This window comes from Octodon degus, unplaced genomic scaffold (assembly GCF_000260255.1).
Source record: "Octodon degus isolate 3935 unplaced genomic scaffold, OctDeg1.0 scaffold00106, whole genome shotgun sequence".
Lineage (NCBI taxonomy): Eukaryota > Metazoa > Chordata > Mammalia > Rodentia > Octodontidae > Octodon > Octodon degus.
The window spans coordinates 4879983-4885077 of NW_004524682.1; positions in this window are offsets into that span (position 1 = coordinate 4879983).

The following is a 5095-nucleotide window of genomic DNA, read 5'->3' on the forward strand; positions in this document are numbered from 1 at the left end:
AATGTAACTATATATCTATCCTAACCATTTTGAATACACAGATACAAAATGGACATTCATCCGTATCCCCTTTTTTGCTTAGTTCCGTTATTTGAATATTATAGGTGTGTTAACTCAGCAAAATATTCCAAATGAGTCCAGTAGTCCATAATAGCATTGGATCTTCTGCTTCACTGGCAAAGTCAGAAATTGTTGACCTGAGTCCCCTACAGCTCAACATAGCACCATGGCTTTATTTCTTATACTTCATTTTTATACTTTTCTGCTGGATGGTTAAGATCAAGGTAAAGCAAGAACTATGCAACAAGAGTTTGGCTTTTGGGTCTGATAAGGTCAGTGAAATCCCCTCAGGATTTATCCTGAGATCCTGTACCTCATATTGTAGAAGAAGTTCTTCTTGACAAAGCTTTTCTGACTGGTCTATGAGTGTCTCCCTCTCTGCTTTGGGGATCCTTCTGGACTTTGCCTTTTAGGTGTCCATGTCGCCCACGAAGGGAAGCTCTTCAGAGGATAGATGTCCCTGGTGGCTGTGTGACTTGGAGGTGCTTTGCTTAGTCTCCTGCATCTAAGCCAAACCCTACTCTTCCTGAAAATCGTGAAGTCTGGGAGGCCAGGAAGAAAAGAGGAAGTAATTTGGGCTTTGCATTTTTCTTTTCCCTTTTGTCAACCTGTAAATCACTCGGCTTCACTGGCAGTTATTCTTTTGTGCGATGGAGGTAATTATAGATAACGGCTTGAAAAATGCTTTGATATCCTCAGATAAAAGAGGCTCTAAAAGGGCAGAGGATAATTGTTATTAGCAGCTCAATGGTTCATAGGTTTTTCCATACATGCTTTCCTTCAGGGAAGCTAAATCCATCAAAATAAAACCAGTCTGAGGGGGAAAAAAGGTGCAATAGAAAACTATTTTAATAAGGAAAATGACTTCAAAAGATGAACCAGATGAAACATAAAAGTGAAATAAAAAATTAAAGCAACAACGTGCTTCAAAAGAAATCTCTACAGTGTTGTTATGAATGAACTGAGCACTACACAAAAGTTGGGGTAGTGACAATAGCACCTTGAGTGTGTATAATGTCTTTTGCAATTACTTTATGAGGGTGACACAACATGGTCCATACTAAACCTTTGAGTTTCTACTAGATCTATTTTTAGGTGTGGTCATTGAAGTCTGATTTGGCCTCATCATAGGAAAATAACAATTAAAATCCAATTTTCAATTTTCTAATGCAGAAGTAAGAAACTGAAGCATTTGCCAACTCATGAACTCCATCAAAACTCTCTGTTGGAACTGAGTCAGCAAAAGGAGGCAAATGCAATTTTCAGCCTCTGTCCGGACTTTCGTCTTATCATTTAGCAAGTATTAAAAAACAATTATGTAGAATGGGTCTCCTAGGCAGCAAATCCCTGCTAAGAGAGTACATCCAGGGAGCGGAAGAGTGAGGATAATACACGGTTTCTAACCACACAGCTATGATATAGTTAAGAAGATAAAAATGCATAAAACAATTTGTGAAGAAAATATTATTTGTTATATTAGTATTACATATACTCTTCACTGAAGAGCTTTCCATAATTGAATTAGTGAAAAGTTATCTTTAAAAAAAAAATTCCTGTGTTTCTCAAAGCAGCTACAAGAAGAGTACATCATGTCATGTCTTCTGTTTGGTATCAGAGTTTAAGTACATCAAAAATAGGAAACATACTTTGTTTTATTGTGGTGTTCATGTAGTGATTCACACTGTCCTGAATATAAAGGAAGATCTTGAAGACATGTGTTGAAAGATGTATTAATATAGTAACTTTAAAATATAGACAACTATAGTATAGGTCAATATAGTCAATAAAATATCTGGATGTGTTTTTACTGATAATTAAAATCTATTTGGCTTAAAATAAGTAAGAAATAAACACTCTACTTCTGATATTCATTTAGTACCCCAGCAGTAGTGACAAATTAGCATATAGCTGGAAAGTTCTTTACGAGTATTTTTCACTGCTGTTCAAAACCTTAAGAGGGCCGGCCAAATAGCTCAGTGGATTAAAGCACCTTCAAGCAGGCTCAGGGGCTAGGGGTTCATTCCGCAGGGCCTGCCATGCCAGCCCTGCCCCCCGGGCACACTGAGACAGCAATTGAGACTGGGCGTGGTGACGCACACCTGTAATCACAGCTCTTGGGAGGCCATAAACAGGTGGATCACTATGAGTCCAATCTAGTAGTAAGACCCTGAAGACTCTGCAGAACCTTCCCTAAAATACAAAAAGAAAAAAACCAACCAAACAAACAAAAAACCCCAAAAAACGAAAACCCTTATGAACACAGTTGAGTGTTTTTCTTCAATAAACCAATGTCATAAAAATGAAGAAAAATGAGGGGCTAATATCATCCAGTTGTCAGAATTTCCTTGTCATTTTTGCAGCCCTTTCTCCATTACATTAGTATTTTCTGAGGTTGCAAGTAAAGGAATAAAGGAGTTAGTGCAGCAATGTTGAGATCTGGAGAATATAGCCACTTGCCCCTGTAATAAGAAGAGGAGAAAGGAGAGTGAGGACAGGACCCAAGAGCTCCAGAATGTGCACAGAAAAGCATCTAGGACCTTGCTCAGTGTTTCCCACTGGCACGAGCTGGCAAGGGCCACTACCTATTTCCTCCGGAGTAAGGCCAAAGTCAGAGGTGGTGTGTGGGCAAGGCACATCCGTTAGGGGCTTCTTCTACTTCACTGAAGGCAAAGAAAAAATGGGTGGTAGCTCTTCTCTGCTACCCACTGTATTTCTTTCCTGTAATGCTCTGTCCTTTGTGGAAAAAGAGGGCATAAATTTCATGAATATCTGACGTCACATATTTATGTGATATCTTCCTAAATTACTCTTTTCATTCATTGGATGGAAAAGTATATATTTATGTACTAAATACTAACCTAGTCAGAAAAATGCATTTAGGTAAGCAAGTCTGTTCCCTTTCAGATGCTTTCAAGCTTAGAAAAGATTATTTAACACTGTGACACAGAACCTTCCCAGAGCAGAAGTAACTACAGTACACTTAGTTTTAGGTAGATCAGTATGTTAAATAGAGTACATGTAAGCTTAGCAACACCTGGGCTATCTCACCTTTCCAGTTCTGTCCTCTTGTGGGAAAAGGAGAGACGAGAAGGAAAAGAAGGTAAAATTTTGCCACTTAGGAGCATGCGCAAATTGTGTTCTCATGAGGTTCTAGGTTTATTTTAGATGTTGGCATCACACCATTTACAGGCAATACCCTCAGGATTTTCTGATGACTTCCCAAGAGAAGCCATGATCCCCAGGCCACCCGGGGTCAGCCAAGGCCAGCTCTTGTTCCCACTATAGGGAATGAGACATTGGAGATGGCTTTGCCCCAAAATAGCCTGTGTCCATGCTGTGGAATCAGCTTGATATCACCAAGTCCAAAACGTGGTGCCAGAAGTCCTGCTTTCAGAGAGAAAGGACTCCGAGCCTTTAAACATTACTTTTAGGCAAGGTTTTTAATTAGTGGTGAGGGCGCTTGTGGCCAGGGCCCTGGGATAGCATCATGATGACCCAGGGCCAGTGCTTTGGGAGGAAGTAAAAAGAACAAAGACACTACATTGGAGAGACTATCTTATCTTACTGATCGTGAAGAGAGTCTAAGTCACAAGATCCTGGCTTCTTATTGGTATCAGCTCATTTGCCACAAATCTATAAAATTCTCTATAATTTATTATGGCATATCTACTTTCCTTATTTTCCAAGAAGCCGATCATCTCGCAGCATCATCCAGGTAGTGACAAATTTGATTGCTAGGCAAAGCCTCCATTAGACAGATGGCCTTTGTACTCTGAGTTTCCTCTGACCCTTGAGGATGTGCTCCATCACTGGGGAGAGGAAGCTTGAATTGTGGAACAGGTGAAATCCAGACAAGTATGTGTAGAATGCTAACCATTCTCCTGGATTTGTACTCAGGAAAGCCTTATTTTTAAAAGACATTTGCTAAACTATTACTGTACCATAAGTAATGGCTTATAAATGTTGCCTAATAAATCATTTTCCTGGCTCACAGTTAAAGAGTCATATCCCTTTTGTTTGTACAGATAGATAAAATGAAAGTCATAGGTTAAGTTAATGGAAGGAAAGTGAACTACAAACCATCGTTGCTTCCACTCTGGCAAAGTGAATAATTCATGAAAACTCTACTTTAGGCTTCCGTTGCCAAAGGAGGCCCTCAGTGTGATGTTTTCAGCCTCTGAGCCCACAGAGTAATTGCAAAATGGGTAGCAATTCCTTTTGGCATCTTCACACTTCATAGTCATTCTTCTTCTACCATGTACCTGTCTGCAACCAAGTGTCTAGTGGATCTTCCAAAGCTTGAGATGACTTATTCCACTCTCTTCTCACTGGAGTCCCACTGTCTTTAGTTACCTTCACATGCATGAGCACACACACATGTGCACAAATGCACATTCATGCACATACACACAAGCACACACACAGTATGGGAAGAAAACTTACTTAATATGGGAATGATATCCTTTATCCTGTGGCACATGAATGACTGCTGTGTATGGGTTTTAAGAGAAATTTGCTAATTAAAATGAAACTTTAAATGCATAAGGGTCAGCCAAATAGCTTAGCTGATTAAAGCACCTGCAAGCAGGCATATGAGCGGAGAGTTCAATGCTGGGGTGTGCTGAGATGGCAATGGAGACTGGACATGGTGGCATGTGCCTGTAATCCCAGCTCTTGGGAGGCTGTAAACAGGCAGATCACTAGGAGTCTGATCTAGTAGTGAGACCCTGAAGACCTTGTAGACCCTTCCCTAAAATACTAAAATAAATAAATAAATAAAATAAATGGGTGTGATGTGCTAGGCAGGTTTGTCCCCTGTCTCACTCCTGCCTCTAGATGATATTAAGAATGACAATTGACCTTCTGCTTCTCCATTATTTCTGGACCTGTGTTCTTCAAAATGTAGACAGAGAGACCAAGACTTTCTATACCTTAGGCTTGCCTGCCCCTTCCTTCCTTATTCTTTCTTTCTTTCTTTCTTTCTTTCTTTCTTTCTTTCTTTCTTTCTTTCTTTCTTTCTTTCTTTCTTTCTTTC